This window comes from Cryptomeria japonica, chromosome 3 (assembly GCF_030272615.1).
Source record: "Cryptomeria japonica chromosome 3, Sugi_1.0, whole genome shotgun sequence".
In the NCBI taxonomy this organism is placed as follows: domain Eukaryota; kingdom Viridiplantae; phylum Streptophyta; class Pinopsida; order Cupressales; family Cupressaceae; genus Cryptomeria; species Cryptomeria japonica.
Genome location: NC_081407.1, coordinates 672427877 through 672450879, shown reverse-complemented (window position 1 = coordinate 672450879; position 23003 = coordinate 672427877).

Genomic DNA, 23003 nt, shown 5'->3' with positions numbered 1-23003 from the left:
ATCTATCAAACCACCATACATTTTCCCAAATTTAGCCCCATTCAATTTTTTTTCAAAATTTTTTATATTTGTATTTTGGATTATTACATAGACATGTCAACACTTGGGAAGGTGTTTTTTTTATCAAATCACTTCATTTCAGCCACATAATATGTATTGATCTTTAATTTTATCATTTGAGGAGTGTATTGTTGTAAATAATCATGGGTTTTGCAACTCATCATTTTATAATAATTCTAATTAAAGACAAATATGCATGTTCAAAAAAAGTCATCTTGACACATTGTAGGTAGCTCAATGTTTTTCCTTGTTATTATGGACTCATCCCTAAGTTATAGACACAATAGAAGAAATTCGTTTGGGGTAATAAAAATAATCACATAGTAGGATTGATTGCTTCAAGCATTATAGCAAGCATCTTCTCAAACACACACTATTTGATCTCGGGAATCAAGTTCACACACACACACACACACACTTTGTAACAAGATTTGGGGTATCTATTAAGATTCACATGGTCCTCCATTCCTAGATGATCCTAGATCAGGTTGTCTCATTCCATTTGATAATATTGATAGTATATCCTTTGATGATGATACATTAGAGGAGCTTGAACTTATGGTGCAAAAAATTGAGTGCCTTGATAATTAGGGGGCCTTTCATAAATATTTTACTTCTCCTATTGAGATCACAAATGCAACTTATTTTGCTACATAAAATTTTAGACATGCTTCATCGAGAGCTTCCAATGATTATTTACAATAGGTAAATTATAGTCTTTTAGATACATATTTGTGGAATGATTACTTACAATGTATTTTATACTTGTGTGTGGATTATCACATTTTAGATTTGGAGAACAAAATTGAGGGTTTACCTCTCCTATTTGACGAAAAACCAATCATAAATGTTGTCAAATCATTCTTGTCTTTGAATCTTTTTCAACTTCAGTTACCACTTTATCTTTCTTTGGCACCTTCATCTTTGAGTTGGAATGCACTTGATTTGATTGTGACATCATCATCTACTAAAGACATGGAAACACATGAGCATATTTTAGAGACACAATCTTCATAGATTTAGATTCTTCTTCCTACCAACTCTTATTTTAAATTGGAATTATTTCCCATATTTGTATTTTCTCATGTCTCTTCCTAAAGGAATGAAATTTGTTTATAGGCATTGGATTATGTTTTATCTTCAAGAATTTATAATTTTTGCAAGATGTTATACATTGTGGAGGGTTACGAAGTCTATCTCTTTCCCTTCTTTGAGATACCTTATAAGGTCACGTTAGACTCATATTTTAAGTGATTATATTACTCCCTAAGTATTGCTTAAGGATGGTGTTAGTATGAAAGAGGTTTTGTCAAAATATTAAGATTTTATCCTACTTAGTATAGTCCTATTCACACAACATTTTAGATCACTTAGAAGTTATCTATACTTTTGTCTCACCTCATGTAGACTCACCAAGTGTCCTAACACTTGTCCATGGAGTCCTACACTTGTTTCATACTTGAAGGGGTGTGCAAGATTTAGCTATGAAGGTAGCTACCCAATATCTAGAGGCCTAATGGAAAGCACAAAAATAAGAGAGAAATAATGTGACAAAAATAAACTGTATTCCCATCAATGATGTAAATGAATTAATGCATGTACATAGGAGACCCCTTGGTAAAAAAGGTCAAGGTGAGAACATAGGATTGCATAATATTATGACTAGTGTCATAATATTATTACATAATTTCCAAAGTGAAAACCTATCATCCCACCTAAAGTGGAAAAGTGACAGTGTGATAACACCACTAAACATAGATCACCCACCAAAGGTGAAAAAGTGCAACTACAAAAGGTGGAGATGTCACATAAAGTGGAAATGATGGCATGATAAGTCCACATAAAGTGGAGATGCTCCAACAACCTCCCATGTGGTCCCTAAGTAAGCTCAAGTGGCATGTAATTAAGGCCTAGGTGAAGAATAAGTAAGGTACAACACCTTAATTACATCAACAAGGTAGTCAAATTTTCACTCCTACCTTCTCACCTCTTCTTGTTTGCCTTTATAACTAAGGCTCATTTGTACATTTGATAATGAGATGCTTATGATATTTCTCATTTTGCACATTGATTGTTTGTGGATATTTTTGTGTTTACAAGTAGATCTTGGTTGCTCCAACAATTGAAACTATTATGTCAAAGTTTTAAATGTTCTTATATTAAACATAGTTTGTGTCTTAGAATATTATTGTTTTTCTTTTCAACTAATTACTCTTTTATTTTTTGTTAAAATATATGATATTTTAAATATCACAATTCTACTAATTAATGGACTATAAAAATATAATGATTCTTAAATATCCAAATCGATAATTGATAAACAAATTATTTTTTATTAGTTTGTTTTACTCATTATCTATAAATTCTTATAATTTTAAGCAAATTTATTTTCATAAAGATTCTCATTTATTATTCAAATTAACAAAAATATTTATTCTCTTAAAAATTGTAAAAAAACAAACAAATATATGTCACTTCTCGATTGATATGCATTGTTCTGTCAAAATGATTGATGGTTTGGTAGAGAAATATTAAAACTTGCAGCTTGAAGATAATTATGTCATGCCACTTGTATTTATCATAATAACTTAGATAAGTGGTTATTAGTTGATCTTCAAGGATTCTACAAAAGGAACTCCATTAGTGAATGGAAGAGATAGATGAATTGTATTGTGAATTGTGCTTACTATGTATATAAAACTTTTGACAAAGTAATTTTAAATGTGTTTAGGTTACAAAAATTGTAGTGCTAAGTATATTACTATCCAGCTCATAGTTCTCATTGTGTTTAGTGTATAAGTCATTTTGTTATTATTAATGTACTTAGATTACTCAATTCATAAGAATATTGTGGTATTTAGTATTGACAACATTGTTTTATTATTTTGTTAAGGTTTTTTGTTGTTTGTGATAAGTTTTTAATTCTATCAATGGGTTGTTAGTGTAAAGGGTCAACATCTTTGTTTTGTTGCTTTTAATATGAAAAACATTGTTTTCATATGTTTTTTTATTTATATAATTTTTTATGTTTCTAGAATTGGATGCGAATTTTGAAGAGGTGAGCCACTAAAATAATATGAGAAATTCTTTTTTTTTTTTCTTTTTCTTTTGTAGGTTTGATGGTCGGCTTATCTAGGGTTTATAAATAGATTAATATTCAATATTCACAATTACTACCCAACTCGCTATGTTTAGTATATGAGTCATTTTTCTACATGTAGTGTTTAGTGTATTTAGGTTACCAAACTCATAAGAATATTGTGGTACTTGGTATTGACAACATTATCTTTATATATATTTTTTATGTTTCTATCATTGGATGTGAATTTTAAAGAGGTGAGCCACTAAAATAATGTAGCAAAATACGTATGACTTGAAAAACTTTCAAAGCTTATTCTTTTATAATTTTGATGATTGAAATTAAAATAGTAGTCAAAGTTCACCTACAACAAAAATAACCATTCACATAAGAACTGACAAAAATACTATGAATTTATAGAATTTCCTTACATAAATACAAAATAGTACAATGCATTATGATGTACAAAGAGTGAACTCTTGTATATATAGACAAAGGTAAACCCTTAAATAAACTAACATCATGGCAAGTGTCTTAATTATATGACATGATACACACAAAAAAAATGATCTAAGTAAACATAAGTATGCAAGTGTGTACACGACCTAGAGAGAAATTGGTACATTTAATATATCTCATTGGGACCAACACCCTCCTCCTTCTTAAGTGCAACTTACAAAGAAAAATTAAAAGACAAAGATATAAGGGTGGGTCCTAGCTACAAGGCCATGCTAGGTAGCCATATACAAATGAATAGCCATATACAAATAAATATCTCAAAATAAAATTAAAGGCAAAGAACTCATAGCAAAAAACCCTTTGTAAAAAAGAGAATGAATGAAAATAAACATGTACAAGTGATGGAAGGAAACCTCAATATGACTCCCCAAGGGCTACTTCAATCACTAATGTACAATCAATTTTCCTTTCATAGGAGAGGTGAAGAGAAACTATTTAGCCCCCATAGGAGAGATAAAGAGAAACTATTTAGTCCCCCATAATGTATAATATTCTACAATGATGGTAAATGCTTGACAAGGATGATTCAATATGGATTTAAAATTGAAAATAAAAATCTGGTTGGGATGAAACAAAATTAAGTATATATATGGGATGTCTTCTCATGAAGGAAAATGATCAAGTTGTATGATGATGTCTCTAAAATATACTCAAGTGTTGTCATGTTGGTATAAAAGGATGCCACAATAAAATTAGGTAAAAGCTCAATCAATGAATTAGGTAATAAGCCAACATCATCTAGAACATCATTCAAACATAATGATGTTGTAACAACTACTATGTTGGGTTATCATCAAGTGTGTCTACTGAATTTGCAAGATGTGACACAAAATAAATTTGCAATTCCTATCAAGTACTCATCCATGTATACTAAATCTAGAATAATAATATGTACCTACCACAAAGAGTCACTCAAAGAAAGAGGTGATGGAGAATCTGTGATATCGGTATATGTCATCCAACTATATTGGTCATCCCCTCGTGATGTGTCCACACAATAAGTCTAAATATGAACACATGGAATTGAATCTACTAATGTTGGAATACAAGAGCCCTCAGCCTAAAAAAAATCAAATATAAAGAATAAAAAAATCTTTGAATCTAAATTAAGACTCATAAATTTAAAGAATCAATGAATATCTTCATAGGAGGAGAAGAATCATTAGTAGAAACTTCAATATCAACACAACTATACATCTTTGCCAAATAGTCAAGATAATTTTATTTATCATTATCATATGGTACCTTATCACAATCATGAAGTGGCACAAGACTATCCAGTATTAGATCTACAGAGAATGAAAAATGATGTGGATCTCCTTAGCTCTCCTAAATTCTTTTCCAAAGTGTGTGTTGGAACTCAATATTAGAGATAATATTTAAGAATGTTGGCAATTGACACTCATCTAGTGGTTTTTGGTGGCTGATTATTGGTTCAGGGTTGTCATTGATGGCAACTCTCCATAGAGAATCGATCCAGTGGTCGTAATTCTTCTTATCCGGAAGCAGGTGTTAATTGGTAGCTGATTAACTGATATTTCAAGAAGAATGAAGCATTTTGGGTCCGGAAGCTTTCTGGTGATTGCGGTGCATTGAAACATGTTTGGGATGATTGGGTCGACTTAGACACATCATTTTACTATTTTTTTGGTGATGCGCATTTATCCTTTTGGATTCGGTCAAGCCAACATATGATTACACATTACACTAACAGGGCAACATGATGTATGATCTATTTTGTGATTTCCGGTATATAAGTTTGGTATGGATGATCTTTTTGATCAATGGTGCGATTGTATGCAAGCAAGTGGTGATCGAGAATCCATTTTGGTGCAGTTTCACGTGCACATTCTTGATCTAGTAGTTGACTGAGATAGAGAACGAGATAGAATAGAGAAGGTGATCCAATAAGTGTATTTAGCACTCAACTGGAACTCATTTAGGCATAGTATATGCTATTTCATAGTTCATACATTGCAATTCATCATTGTAATTATCTTGTAAGTCAGTGAGACTTCCCTGAGGGCTATAGCCTTCTGGATTATTGTAATTGAGCAGTGAGCTCTAGGCAGTGTGCTTGAATACTTGTGCATTCCCATTTTGTAATATTGTTTTGCTACTGGTCATAGTGGAATAATATTATGGGTTCAAATCCCACTATGGTTTTTCCCATTTAGGTTTTCATGTAAAAATACGGGTGTTATGATCTTGTGGTTGTTTGTTTCATATTTCTATATTTCAGTTTTAAGTGTTTGCATCTAGTGGTTTCAAGTTAAGTTTGAAGATCTGGTAACCGGTAGATCACCGATTCACCCCCCCGCCCCTCTCTCAGTGATCCTTGATTCCAACAAAAACCTCCCAAAAAGTGTTACCAAAAATATTAATTGCTAATCAATCTTAGGATGTGATCATTTATTTTTAATTTCTTAAACTAAAAAATCAAAATAATTTCAGATCTGAAAATTAGATACACAAATATTATTTCAATTTCACTAAAAACACCAAAACTAGCTGGTTAGTCTTGCATAAAAATGACATTGAATTAAAGAAAACTTCATAGAATATTATTGGAATGGATTGGCTAATATAAAATAGCATATTAAAAGGTCCTAAACTAATTTGTTACAACAAAAACAATACAATATAGCTTCATACATAAAAAAAAATTCACACCAAATCCTCAAGACAGTGACAAATTAGACCACCCAGTATAATCCAGACACCCAAATATAAAATAGTTCAATCTCCAAATGGGAATACAAGCATATATATATGATTACAAACTTAATAATAGAAAGATATTGTTGTGAAACATCCACATGACTAAACACAACTAGTAATTTACATAACTATTCTTTGAAGAACCCTCAAACCACAACCAAAGAATACCTACACACTGGAAAATAAGAAACTAACAATCTTACAAATTATATTTACCTTTCTGAATTATTTTCTTTTCCTCTAATAACCAAATTCTAATGGTTTCTTTTCCACAAGCCTTCTCGTTCAACAAGGTTTCAGGTACTAAATAAACTTTCAAAAAATCTACAAGTGTAGTGAAGAATAGATAATTGACATGACTACAAATGACCAATACAACTAGATGCCTAAAATGACTATTGAGTTTCCAACCGTTGAGTTAAACCTCTCCTTCTTGAGGCATATATTTTCTGATAAGGTCTACAAATTTGTAAAATGTATGGGCTGCCTTAAAAAATTTAGGTTTCATTAAATATTCATCAAACCACTTTCAAATTTTGGAAATTAAAATATTATTTTTAAAACCCTTGAAAATAGATTTGTATTAACCTCCCATTTTTAGCAACTTAGGACCCTACAAGTTGGCAAAATCTTCATCTTTTACATTGTATTCACTAGATCATGAATACCCTTAGGTTAGTAGAATCAAGGCTCTAATACTACTATAATGTCCCTTGTCAAATTAAATATCAAATCTAAAATGAATTCTTTAATGATTTATTTATTTGAATTTGAGAGTTAACAGGAACCTACAAACTAGCAAAATAAAAGATCATCGTTCACACTAAAACTAAAAACATATTAATTTAAATTGAAAGGAAAAAGTGTAGATTTATATCAAGGAAATGTATCATACTTACTATCATAATCTGTTGCAAACATCAATCTACATTGACTACAAAATTCATATAAATCTGAGCTAAATTGCCAAATCACTTAGCAAACTGCACTAGTTTACAAGAAACTTACACAAACTCCACCATAAAGATTTATTTATCAAATAATAGAAAAATATATCTAAAATATTAAAAATGATGATCTCTAAGATTTCATGAACTTTTATAACACATGCAAACTCAAAATTGAAGAAATCCTTAACTAATCAACACAATGATAATCTTAGAATGAAATTATACTATAGTAATCCTTGAATCTTGTCCTTAGATCACCTAATAATCATCTAACTCTCATCCTTAAATCACCTTAGAAACCACGAACAAGAATAATGAAACTTGCATCCATAATCATGCATAAATGAAACCATTTTCAAAACCCAAATTGGGCACCCAAATCCCATGCTAAAATTGGAAGGAATATTTCACATAATGTATATAACCTCCTTTTACCATGTGTCGCCATATTTCTAGAACTTCCAAGGAAGCTTATCATTTCTCAAAAACTACCAAAAGCAACTAATTTCCAAAACAACAAGCTATTAGAGGTTTTCCAATTTCCAATGCTTCAAATAGGGGAGATATTTAATTTAAGTATCTTTGGTGGAAAAATAATTTCCATGACTGGACAAAGTCACCAAATTTGGTATAATTTTTTAAAATAACAATGGATTCTAATTTTCTATTTTGGGACAGAGAGGCCTACTATTCATAGTAGTTACTATTTTTTATAAATTTTCACAAAAGAGACATGACACATTGGTATTTTGATAACAATGTGCATGTGAATTGGATGTTTTAATTATGATTTTTTTATTGTAGCATGTCTACATTACTTAGTGTGTGTTTGTGTGATTGCACAATTGTTACCTCCTAGTTTAGAGTGATATACTTCAAGGTCCCACATGGTTTGGTGGTCTTGATCATCACTAGGGATAGAATAATTCTTGTAGATTTTTGGAGTATGTGCTTGTCTCTCTCAATTTTTATGTTGGATAATTTTCATTATTACCTTTCCAATCAAAAAGTATAATTGATGGTACTTGTAATCTAGTAATTTAATTTATATAAATTTTATAAAATATCTTTGATATAGAGTGAAATATATATTGCGGTCACCATGTTACAATTGTATAATGATCAATTTGGGAGAAATTTGTTTATTTTGTTTTGAATTGAAATTAAGACCTAAATTTTAAGATGGGTAGATCTTATTTTTCCTTTAATTGAGATGAATTTATAGGTTATGTATGTGTATCATTTTGACAATATGAGTAATATAAAATAAAATGATATTATGGATTTTTTCAAATTTATGTTATATTAGTTGAATTGATCTTATGTGTTTGTTGCATTTGATATATATTGTCAACACTTATAATTGGTAATGCATTTTGGCTTAAAATGTAATAGAGGATTTCTTGATTGTTAATTTGGATAAATTAACCTTAGACATAATTAAATTCATGGTTCAAATTAATTTATAAATAGCCCTTGTAATATAAAAGGCATACCTCTTTTAAGTGTAGGTTATTTTAAGCTTTCCTAAATGTAGCCCTAACTAATCTCAATTTGTGTGCCCTTAAATTTTACTTTGAGAGGTAGAATTATAGTGTTGATGTTTATTTGTGTAGATAGGCCTGTAGAGAATTTTTCATTTGACCATGGAATCAATTTTCGTGCTTTTACAATCCTATTTTCTATTTGAAATGACTTGTTTGCAATAGAGGAGATTTCCACTATGTAAGTCTTGTGCTTATGTAGTCATGCTTGTCATTGATTATGTGCTCTTTAAGTGTCATTTTGTTGTGTTGGTGCTTAATTTTGATACATAGTTTTGTAATTTTAATATAAAAAATGTGTATGTTCATTGTTTAGTTAATATAGGGGGGAAATCATAGGGTGTCACAAGTATTTTTGATGTAACTAATTCTTTCACCTTGCATAATTCAGAATAAAATGAAATTGTTTGATTTGTGATAAGATAATCATGGTTCTAGTTCTTGTATTAGCTAATGAGTGTAAAAAAAAATTCATGTTGATGCACAACAAATTATAGTTTATCCTTAGAACATTTCTACCAAGATGTCTAATGGTTGGCTATCTACAATGAAAGTGTTTGATATAATAGAGTGGTATCTCAATTAGACATGATATATTTCTTTGGTTTGTGATATTTTTTCATTATACTATTTCTCTTCTGCTTATTTTTCTTATCTTGGTTGGTTCTCTTCTATAATCATATATTTGTATGACATTTTTTTTGCTTCTTAGGTAGGGGCTCCTATAGAATCCCTAATAATTTAGTGAAAATTAGTTATTAAAAATTTGTTAAACTTCTATTATTACTACCATGAAATATGATTATTGTGGCATCATAAATTGTATCTATATACAATTTCATACTCACTTGGGCCTCACTTTGTTTTTTTTGCCTTCTATGCCCTAATTATGCTTGATTTCACTCACACGGGTGCCAAATTTGTGATCTTCATTCTCTACTCTAATCTCTAGACCTTTGTTTAGCCTAGATGGAGTGGACAAGGGAACCTGACACCCTTGTCCTTTTGGACAATTGCACCATTAGTGTCGTTGTCTAGACCAAAAGGGCCCATTTTTTAATCCTCTAATGGTCACAAAGGGTTGAGAAGGAAATGATTTTTGATGTTGGCATTCTTCATAAGTTTCAACACAATTCATGAGGATAGATATAAAAAGAAAGTCTTAATCCCTCATTCGAAACATCTCTCATCAAGAAAATTCACTCCACAATTCAAATTCAAGTGAGCAAGTAGTCAAGCATCATTGGAGCATTGAAGGAGAGGTCAATATTTAGATTTCAAGCATTCAAGGTGGCATCCATGATCAAGTTCTTATGAAGACATACAAGAATTCCTATATTTCAATATCAACCTTTTCATGAAGACTTCAAGAAAAAGGAGATTCATAAAGGTATAAAATTTCAATTAAGTGTTTCAATTCTAGATCTAGCCTCTAGCCCATAAAGGCATGCTCTTTATTTTCCATTTCATTCATCATAAGGTTAATTCCAAACCCAGGGTTTCACCTAGGCAAACTACTATCAATCCAACAACATTTTTCCTCTTTTGAGTGTGTAGGTGATAGATTTTGGATCCAAAAAGTGTAGATTGAGACACACAAAACTAGATTTTATAGAAGCAAAAAAGCTAGAACAATATCGCCTAACCCCATTGTCTGACAATTTTTTGACACAATTTTAGGTAGATTCTTGGAATGAAATTCTAATCCTGAATTTGTTCTCTATATTTACATCTAATAACTTTAGGACAAGGTCACCTAGCCCTATTGTCCTACATTTATGAGCTTAGATCTCAGACACAAGTTCCTCTATGCTTCCCATTTATAGATTTGTACTTTATGTATGCTTGTGTTCTAAAAATGTTTGTTAATGTTGAACATTATCAATTTCACATCATTAGCTCTAGTTCTTGCATTTAATTCATTTCATATTTAATTACAACCTTCAACTAAAACAAGTAGAAGTGAAATTTTATTTGTGCTCATCCCCTTTCCAATAGTTTTTGAGGTTGATCCTATTGAATTCATTTTTACCTCAATGTGGTGTTGTGATAAATAAGTTTGATTCATATCTTACAACTTTAAACTAGTGAACCCTATTTCCTTACATTACAATTATACATGTGGATTTAAAAGATAATTTTTTTATTAACATAGGCTGGGGGCCTAGCCCAATTGATGATAAATTCCTATGGTAGGTATGAGGTCACAAGGTCTAGTCTCCCCCCAACCCACGTGGTACGGGAGGAACTATCATGCTAACATCATTAATTACATTAAAAAAATTACCTAGCACATTGCAATTTGCAGGGGGCTACCTAATTTTTGTAGTCTAAAAATAAGATATATTTCTTTGAAAAATAAGTAGCCAATGACATAGGAGAGATACCATAAGAATGAGAGCACTTTGTTTTTTAGTAGTTGCCAAGTTTGAACATCACTAATTAAAGTGATCACTATTTGAATAGCTCACTCTACTTAAATATCAAATAATTTGACAATCAAACAATCAATATCAATTTTATGATTTATCTATAGATAAAAATAAATAATTAAATTATATTTTGTAGTGTCCCTCCTAGACTTACATTTTGATTCATGATTAGATAGACTTGTCTAGACTTATGATGATATTTTGAGTGGTGATTATGGCTTTATTCCTACCCAGTAGACATTTATGACACTATATGGACATATGATATATTGATGACTTTTGATGATCTATGTGATGGATGATATGTTAAGATTATTCGATGGATGGAATTTCTTGATGGACATATGTATTCGAGATTCTTATGTGATTTATATGATTTCATGATATATGATGATGATACTAACCCTACTTCATGATGATGATTTTATAAGATGTGTTTGTATTAGGCGTCTGTCTTCGTGAAAGGGATGATGCCTTATTACTCATCATGAGCATGATAAGGTGTTGTGATTCTCTTTCACTTGCATGTTACTATGATATTGTATATATGTTATTTTGTGTTTATCAGTGGATGTAGGATTGTAGGTATCAGACATCGACTCCACCTGGTCTCACAGGTCTGAGTGTGTCCTAATCCCAATGGAATTTGTTGGAGATGACTTGGTTTTCCTTGACCTACTCATGGTCTAGTATGCTCACCTTGTCAGTCTTGTCGGGTGTAAGTGTTGTCCAGTCTTGAGTCGATATCTCGTTCTATCTATGTGCAGTTGGTTATGTGTGTGTATGACTTATCATGGATTGGATTAATTATCTTATGGTTGGATAATATTTATTTAATTAATTAATTAATGTTGAGTAATAGTTATTAAAGTTATAATTAATCAATTAATTAATAGATATTTGATTTATTAGTATTGAATTTATTAATGTTTGATTTATTAATTAATTGGTTTTATTTTGGATTTAATTGATTGTTATTTATTTAATTGATTTATTGACTATTGTTTTATTTAATTAATTTATCCTCTTGATTTCATTTATTGTTGAAGGATTGATTTAATTTATTTTAGATATAGTTATAAATTTGATTTTGACTATTAATAGTTATAAAGGTATAAAGCCTATTTCTACACTCCTAAAAAGTAATAATATTATTATATTTCTTTTACTATGCATGGGAGGTGTAAAAATACAATAAAGTTAATCTTACGTACCCTCCTAATTGATTGGGTGAATTTGGAATAATAGGTAAAAAATATATTAAATTATTATTACCTTGGAACTAAGAAATATTGATTTTTGGATTATTTTGATTGGTTGGGATTTTGCACAGTTTGTCGTGCATTTTCTATTTATTTCAAATTTCTAGATGGTTGTCGGGTTACCAGTCAGCAAGATTTTGATTGAAGCTTTTGGGATTTTGGTTTGGATCTTGGTTTGAATTTGGATTTTGGAAGCTTGGATTGTGGAAGCTCTTCTTTAATTTTCATCCTTGGATTTGCAATCTCTAGGTTGGAGTTCTTTCATTTTTTAGTTTTTCTGAAATTCTTGTCTTCTCTATGTATTCCCATGAAATGATTTATTTGTGATTGTTGAATGGATGGGGAAAAGAAAGACATTATGGTTTAAATCCTTTGGAATCAAAATAAATGAACGGGGGGAAATTGCAGATTGGCTCCTATGTTTGGGGGAGATTCTTGAGTTGATTTGTTTGTTCAGTGAATAGTGGATAAATTCATATATGTATATATATTTTATGTGTGTTTGTAGAATTTTCTTATTGGTATTCAAATGTTTATTTGGGTATTATACTCTTTGTGAACTCCTGGTTGTAATAGAGGTTGTTTATCTATGTTTGAGTGTTTCTATGACTATGTAAGAGCTCATGAAGCTCCCTATGACTGTCCATGTCATGTTTCAATCCATTTTAATCATGTTCCAAGTGTTTTTGAGTGTATGGAGTTGTATTTGTTAAGTATATTTGGACTATCTCCCATGCACTTAGACTCCCAAAATGCAGATTTAGCCATTAGGATTGTGCAATGAGTTGCAAACTCATTCCTGTGAGTTCAAATTTGTGCACTCTTCATTCCTATATTATTTTTGATGTCCAACCAACCACCTATTCATGCTATTGAGGTCATTTTTGTCTCCTCAGTTTATCTGGGTAGTTAGCTTACCTTCAGGATCCTTCAAACTTGAGATATTGCACACTTTCCCAAAAACACCACTAAAAACTACCAGAAATGCCACCATACCAGATAGGAACGCTACCATATCAATAAGGAATGCCACTATGAATACTAGGAATGCCATAGTTTAGACCCAGAGTGCTAACAAATTGACCAAGAGAGCTAACCTACAAACTAAGAAAGCTGACCTAGAAGCCCAAAACGCTGACCAATGGACCAAAAACATTGTGCAATCAACCCAAAGCACTATGCAATATACCAAGAATGCCACCCTAATGATGCGGGAGAATTAGATTAGTTCAAACTGGCACCTTGGATTTGATCCTGGTGAGACATCGATCCCAGTATCGGCCCGGTATTGGTGTGCTCTTACCAGTAGGTTATGTAGTGTATGGAATTGGGTTCCAAAATGATTTTCGTAACTTCTGGATCATTCAATGATGTTATTGGTGATTTGGGCTGACATGCTATTGTTTTCACATTTCATCATGAACCGGTTGGTCTTTGGCCGACTAGATCGAGTTGTTATTGCTTGCGGATGGCATAAAGGGAAAGTTTTGAGATTCATTTTGGAGACAGAGGACATAGGATAGAGGTCAAAGAAAAGAGAGACAAAGTGAATATGTAGTTTCCGGAGAGATTCTAGTCTGGAGGGACTGAAGTCTAGATCAATGCAAATTGTTATCAAAGACCTATTTGTCGAGTAGAAGATCTGTGCATCTTAGATTTGTGTTGCATGGATTGTTTTGTAATCCTAGGTTGCGGTCTAGCATGTGTAGTTGTTGAAGGCTTATGTAATTCTTTAACTGATTGTAATGATGGATTTATTTGTTACCGGTTATATCTTGTGTTGCTTCTATCGGTTAGGGTTGCTTACCAGTTATATCTTGTGATCTATTACTGATTCCTGGTATCTTGCATAGTGTTTTGTGTTATGTCGGTATCTTTCATGGTGATTTGTGTTATGAGCTGCAAGGTAGGGATGTCCTTCATTGGATCTCCCTACCTTGACTGCATTAAGTGGTATCAGAGTTGGTTTACAAACTTGTTGATCGAGGAAGACCCGATTATGTACCGGTTGGTTGGAAAGGAAGTTGAGGCAGCTTGTAGACTTGTTCAAATCACCAAACGTGAGGTAGTAAAAGGCTTGCAAGTAGACTGTCGAACCTAGAGCTTGAGTTTGAGGCAGTTAGTGGGTGGAGACTTGAACAGAGCACAATTAGACTAAATATAATAATAATTTTAAAGTACCTAGAACCCTTTTTATCTTTAAAAGAATCAATTCTTCATCACTCACCACCAATGTGGCCTACAACGTTCTGATACTAGCAATACGAGAAGATCCAGGAAATGATGGTATGTTATCAGCAGTAGTCACTTTTGGCACATCCTCATGTGCATCTCCTGCTACAGAAAATGAATCCACTATGAAATGCCCCCAAGAAATAATTCTTCAAGGGAAATAAACACATAATAGAAGATAGAGCAAAAGTGGGATCTACCAATAGTGGGCGGGCCAACATGACATGCAGTAGAGGATGTCTGCATGTTGCGTGTTGCTGGCATTGCAGTCGGCACTGCAGGTGGGGCTAACCTCTGATGAGGCACCGATGATATTTGCACAAGAACATTGACAACACCTGAAGAATAATACATTAAAAATATGAAAACTACAAGAATTGTAAACAAGGATGAACCTTTATTATGAACATTGACAGTATCAAATATGATGTATTTTGGGTAATTAAAAGTGATAAGCCAAGAAAATCGTCATCACTTGAACTACCTGCAATACCTTGATCATGGCCACCAGGTTGATGAGGACGCATAAATTTCATAAAAACAACACGTACATATTTTAATTAATGACATAAAAGAGTATAAAATATAAACCATTATTGAAATTTTGTTATAATTAAAGCTTTCATTACTACTTACTTGCAATTTTTCTGTTGGTTGCATCAATTTTTACACCCTCTCTTGTATCTTATCAGTCTGAGGCTCCATGAATGCCAAAGCAACAATCTCTCTACTAATTTTTCTAATAGTATTTTTTATCAATTCTATAGGGTTTGTGGAATTTGTGATGTCATCATCACTTAATCTTGTTGAGTCCACATCCCTAGAGAGGTTCTCAGGTATTGCAACTCCCTTTCCCTTTCCCCAAACATCTATCTGTGACAAGAATATCATTAACAATTACAAAATTACTCTAAAACACTCAAGAAAAGAACATAATAATGTAATAGTTTGCTTCTATCTAATTTGTACAATTAAAATGATGTTTACCTGCTTAGTAGAAGTGTCGTGACCTACATCCCTATCTTTGCTATGTGATTGATCCATGTCACCCTGTGACAAAGAAAAAGTATAAATTTTTTTACCAAAATGAAACCAATAGACTTAGCAAAAAAGTTTCATAATAAAATGGTATATTGGATTCATTAATTGGAGGTTGGTTAATTTAAATGGTATATAGTACGTACCACCCCCATGATAGTAACTTTGTTTGTATCTATACAATTCAAATTATAATCAATTAGTAGCTCTTCCCCTGCACTTATTGATTTTATCACACATACGAATACATGATTTCCCTCGCGTGCCTCAAATATGCAATTGGGTTGTTTATTAGTTGACCCAGGTCATGTACTATTTATAAAACCTACAATATTCGCTATTACAATTAGAGTATACATAATAATAATTTTATTAGTCCAAAATGAGTGATCAGTAATTAAATTACAATTAGACTAAATATAATAATAATTTTAAAGTACCTGGAACCTTATGTATCTTTAAGGGAATCATTTCTTCGTCACTCACCACCAAAGTGGCCTGCAATGTTCTCATACTAGCAATATGAGAAGATCCGGGAAATGATGGTATGTTATCAACAGTAGTCACCTCTTGCACATCCTCATGTGCATCTCCTACTACAAAAAATGAATCCACTATGAAATGCCCCCAAGAAAGAACACTTGAAGGGAAATAAACACATAACAAAAGAGAGAGAAAAAGAGGGATCTACCAATAGTGGGCAAGACAACATGACGTGCAGTAGACAATGTCTGCATGTTGCGTGTTGCTGACATTGCAGTCAGTAATAGGTGGGGCTAACCTCAGATGAGGTGGAATTTGCATAGGAACATTGACATCACTTGAAGAATAATACATTAAATATATAAAATATTAAATATATGAAAACTGCAAGAATTATAAACAAGGATGAACCTTTATTAAGAATTGTAAAGAAAGATGAACCTTTATTAAGTGTACGATGCTAATATTAATGATAGAACAGTATGAAGGAGGACAAAGGTAGGTAAATTTTTGACAAGAGGGCAGTGTAAAGGAAGATGGAAGGAGACACCTTGAAGAACACTGTAATGTATTATGGTTTGATAAAATCAATAAAATTTTGTGTTTTGGAACTTGTTAATTGCAAATTTCCATGACAGCCATGTTTCATGCACTATTTCAAGTTTCTTCTCATCAAGAAAATAGATTTAAAATGTCTAATAAAGGATTGGAGGGTGAGGTGTAATGAATTAACTTTGTTATGTGCCAAGTTAGAGCAATGGCCATGAAGAATGAGGAGAGTTTGAATTGTTTTTCTCTAAACTGTCCAAAACCCTCAATGTTGGGTCAATCACAATGGTTTGTTAATATCCATTGATGTAGTCATTGAAAAATTATCAAATTATGGATTCCTATTGTCAACTCAAGTATCTTTCATATTTAATTGTTCTTATGTTGAATGGTTATACAAATGTCAAGAAAACTAGTGCGCTAGCAGACTAAGACAAAGTTTTCCCTGTTTTGGGACATAAAACCATATTGTTTTTTTGAGTGATGTCTAATGGATTGAAATAGGACTGTGTTGATTAAATAAGGCTAGAAAAACTCTAAATAACCTTCCCTAGTATGATGGACATTGATAAGCCAAGAAAGTTTTAATCTACTTGTTTGATCATGACAGTCACAATGAATGGTAGTTTGGGTTCCTTATATTGTAGTTTTGGAATTTTTTAGGATTTTATGAGTAAGTGCAGATTATGAGTTCTTGGGAAGTTGGATCAGACATTAATGAGATGAGGACAATGAAAGAACACTCTTGGAGGACAAGGGTAAGTATGTGTTAAGGTATGATGGTTGAAATACTTGGTATTTTCACAATGTTAAGGCTAACATGAAGTTGCTTGAACATGTAACTTATCTTCTTGGAAGTTGAGCTAAATAGAATGTGAGCTCAATTAGAATGTGATGAGCTTTAAAAGGAGAGAGTATCATATAGTGAGGGGTGAGTTGACAGTGAAGAACAAATTATAGTATGAAGCTCTCAAAAATTATAAGTGATGATTGTCACTACTCATTCTCTTCAAGTTGGCATCTACATTATTGTTGCTATATCTTTCCTGTGATTGAAAGCTTTGATATCTCAACTATAGTGAGATTTGACTGTGAATGAGGATAGTTCATGACCCCTTTTGTGGTAAGTTTCTTTTAGATCAAAAGTTGACCTAGATGATCATCAAATGAGAACTATTGGCTATCATAATCACTATGCATAACGAGTTTTTGTTAGAGAGATCAAGTATTATATTAACAAAGTAATGAATTTACAAGGCTACTTTGATGCATTTTATTCCTACCTCTAGGAGGTAGCAACTTTTTGATGTGCACTCATCTAATTATATATTAATTCAGGCTTCTAATAGATTGAGGTTGTCTAACATGCACATAGATGACTCAAGCATCTGAATTATGTATCTTGGAGGTTGAGACCTACAAATGGGTCATTGTGCATTTCACTATATCCTCTTTAGCATTAGAAATAGTTGTTCCTCTATGTGCTCAATGGGTCTCTTAACTTGTAAAAATTGCTAACATTCATGAAGAAAAATGAAAAAATGTCATTAGTGAATGATTACTCATTAAGATCATCTTAAGATGACTTAAAACACAACCATCATATCCCACAAAAATAAATACTAGCCAAATATGCCTTAGAAGCCTCTAATTACTTAAAAGTTAATACTATCCTCTAGATGTCAAAAGGAATTTTATCATGTGCATTGACCGCTACAATTTGGAGTGCAAAAGAGGGACCGTGCCTGAGAGTCCGCTACAATTTTAAGAAAAAAGAGACTCTATGGCACCGAGAGGTTGCAATCGTAGCCTATGTTGGCAATAGTCCATGTTGCAGCAATAAAGAGATGTGAGGTAACAGTTATACAATTTGGATGAACTCAAAGAGACATTTAAAAATACAACCTACCCTTTATAATACCTAATTGAAAAAATGGATGTAATGCAAGTCCTTGTATCAATAATGTCTGGCAGATAGTAAAACACTAGAACAATAAATTCCATATAAAAGTGGTTAGACTTAAAATGATAAGGAAAATTAAAAAAATGCTAAAGAAAATGTCAACTAATAAAAAAACTTACAAGGATGAGGCATATTCACAACTTTTGCAGTCGTGCCATGCATATCAACACTAGAAGGAACTCACAGTGTTAGTGTACATACAAGACAATATGGGAGTTCATTATACCCAACAACTTGTGGTGTTGTTGTTCGTGTTGGCTCTGTTGGACCCTGCAATTAAGATTCAATATACATTATTCAATAAGATTAACTGTGCAACATAATAAAATATTGAAAAGTGTGTTATCTTATTGAGCTTCTCTTTAGTTTGAGAATAGTTTAATATTCTCTATTTAACAAGGCCAACCACATGAAGGTGGAAGCTCATTTGGCCCCTCCCTCCCCTAACATCACTCTAAAATCCCCGTTAACATCTAACATTCATTCATTCTTTCATCCATTATTAAAATATAGCATTCACTCATTATCACATAACATTCATTAATACATAACATTCATTAACATGCAACATTCATCAATATTCATTCACACATATCATTCATGAACATTCATTAGCACATAATTACATTCATTAACACATAAAAACACTCATTATTAAATAAGGTAGATTACAATCATTTTTTTTTTTTAAGCTATGTAAAACCTAAGTGGAGCATTGTTTTCTTCATCATTTCCCCCATCTTTAGTTGTTCTACCCTCTGCTCGTAATCTCAATGCCTAGTCCTATACAAAGGACGAGGACACTGAACCAAAGGGGGGTCGTCTTCAATAACAAAGAAATGGGTTAAATTCAAAATATTTTTTATTATTTTTATGAGTATTTCTTTAATTTAAAGAACATAACCATGACACTCTTTACCCGATGGGGCGACATCATCTTCCACATCATTTTGTCTAGCCTCAACCTCAACATGTTGAACACCCTCTAGATCCTCTGGAGTTGAAATATGAAAGGTTACATTAATCAATACACCAATTGCAATTAAATTTGTTTAAAGGAATAACAGTGGTCCTCTTTACCTGATTGGGGAACATCACATTCCTAATGTTGTCTACCTGGATCATGCTCCACTTGGTCATCACTGACTACATGCTCTAAAATATTTATAAAAAAGGTTACATTAATTACTACACTAATCACAATTTAATTAAGATGTTTAATTATATTAATAATTACATAAAAAAATTGAATAGCAAATGAATACCTCCACTATTGGAATGCACATGCAAACCTTCATGTCCAAGTTGTGTTCCATGATTAACAAGCTGCATTCCAATGTCATGCACATTGCTATAATTGCTTTCTTATTTAAAAAGAATAGTCACTTTATGTTGGAACTTAACATCAAATAGATTGTTGGTAAAGTATTCAATTTGAAATCATTTCCATTTAGCTTATTTACCTCTGTTACAGATGCATTAGAATCTCGTGTTTGCCCACTCAATTCTCATAGTCATTCAACCACGGCTGTATAGCCTTGCCGGTAGGCAATTCTCTTGTCATCTTCTGTGGGTGCTCTATTGAATTTAGAGCCCTACATTTTTGCTTAGTATCGTGCATTTTGCTTGTATTATTTGATAAAAAAAATTGTTTGCAATTTATAAATATTTTGATGCGATATTTCATTTACTGATTCTTACAATTTGCGTGGCAAGTTTCATATAACCACTAGAGCCGAGTTTGTGTTTCCCATGCTTTTATTGTCTTGCCTTGGTTGCCTTTGATGTGTCAGACAGTCTATGAAAATTTTGATATATGTTAGATTATATAAATATAAAAATTAATTAGTACATAATTACATTCTTAATAGTATCACATACCTTCTTCTGGCATCTAGTGGTGTATTTCCTTTTTTCCTTTCAATTCTCTCCTTCGCATCCAAAATCAGGTCCTTCCACTCCCTCTCTAGAATCATGGGGGGATGCTCATACTTTACGTTCTTCTCTAAATGTGTCTTGTATTGGTCCCTCACATACTTTAGATAAATGCCAGCTTTTTCAAGGACCTTGGTTTTGTTGAATGTGTCATTTCCGAACAACCCAACCATACAGTTTGATAGTTCATTTTTTTCATTTTTTTCTTGGTCATTCCACCTTTAAAGCAAAAACAAACCTGTTAGATTTAGAAATAAAATGAAGCTACCTTCGATATAGTTCAAGAAAAGGATCAAAGGAAAACTATTCTAGCAATGATATGAAATCAAAATAGTGGATTAGGGTTAGGTCACATATGATGTTCCACCTTTTACATATGGTGGGCCCAAACATCTGCAATGCAATGTCATTAAGATTTTTATAAAAAATATCATTTCCTACAAAAAAATCATGGGATCATTAGTCCAAAACAAGTGATCAGTAAGTAAATTACAATTAGACTAAATATAATAATAATTTTAAAGTACCTAGAACCTTTTTTATCTTTAAGGGAATCAATTCTTCGTCACTCACCACCAATGTGGCCTGCAATGTTCTCGTACTAGCAATATGGGAAGATCTAGGAAATGATGGTATGTTATCAGCAGTAGTCACTTTTGGCACATCCTTATGTGCATCTCCTGCTACAGAAACTCAATCCACTATGAAATGCCCCCAAGAAATAATTCTTCAAGGGAAATAAACACATAACAGAAGATAGAGCAAAAGAGGGATCTACCAACAGTGGGCGGGCCAACATGACATGCAGTAGAGGATGTCTGCATGTTGCATGTTGCTGGCATTGTAGTTGGCAATGTAGGTGGGGCTAACCTCTGATGAGGTACTGACGATATTTGCACAGGAACATTGACAACACCTAAAGAATAATACATTAAATATATGAAAACTACAAGAATTGTAAACAAGGATGAACCTTTATTATGAACATTGATAGTATCGAGTATGATGTGTTTTGGGTAATGAAAGTGATAAGCCAAGAAAATCATCATCACCACTACTTGCAATACCTTGATCATGGCCACTAGGTTGATGAGGATGCATAAATTTCATAAAAACAACACGTACATATTTTAGTTAATGACATAAAAGAGTATAAAATATAAACCATTATTGAAATTTTGTTATAATTAAAGCTTTCATTACTACTTACTTGCAATTTTTCTATTGTCTACATCAATTTTTACACCCTCTCTTGTATCTCATCAGTCTGAGGCTCTACGAATGCCAAAGCAACAATCTCTCTACTAATTTTTCTAATAGAATTTTTTATCAATTCTATAGGGTTTGTGGAATTTGTGATGTCATCATTGCTTAATCCTGTTGAGTCCACATCCCTAGAGAGGTTCTCAGGTATTGCCACTCCCTTTCCCTTTCCCCAAACATCTGTCTATGACAAGAATATCATTAACAATTACAAAATTACTCTAAAATACTCAAGAAAAGAACATAATAATGTAATAGTTTGCTTCTATCTAATTTGTACAATTAAAATGAGGTTTACCTGCTCGGTAGAAGTGTCGTGACCTACATCCCTATCTTTGCTATGTGATTGATCCATGTCACCCTATGACAAAGAAAAAATATAATTTTTTTTAGTGAAATGAAACCAATAGACTTAGCGAAAAAGTTTCATAATAAAATGGTATATTGGATTCATTAATTGGAGGTTGGTTAATTTAAATGTTATATAGTACGTACCACCCCCATGATAGTAACTTTGTTTGTATCTATACAATTCAAATTATAATCGATTAGCAGCTCTTCCCCTGCACTTATTGATTTTATCACACATATGAATACATGATTTCCCTCATGTGCCTCAAATATGCAATTGGGTTGTTTATTAGTTGACCCAGGTTGCGTACTATTTATAAAGCTTGCAATATTCCCTATTACAATTAGAGTATATATAATAATAATTTTATTAGTCCAAAACAAGTGATCAGTAAGTAAATTACAATTAGACTAAATATAATAATAATTTTAAAGTACTTGGAACCTTATGTATCTTTAAGGGAATCATTTCTTTGTTGCTCACCACCAATGTGGCCTGCAACATTCCCGTACTAGTAATATGAGAAGATCCAGGAAATGATGGTATGTTATCAGCAGTAGTCACCTCTAGCGCATCGTCATGTGCATCTCCTACTACAAAAAATGAATCCACTATGAAATG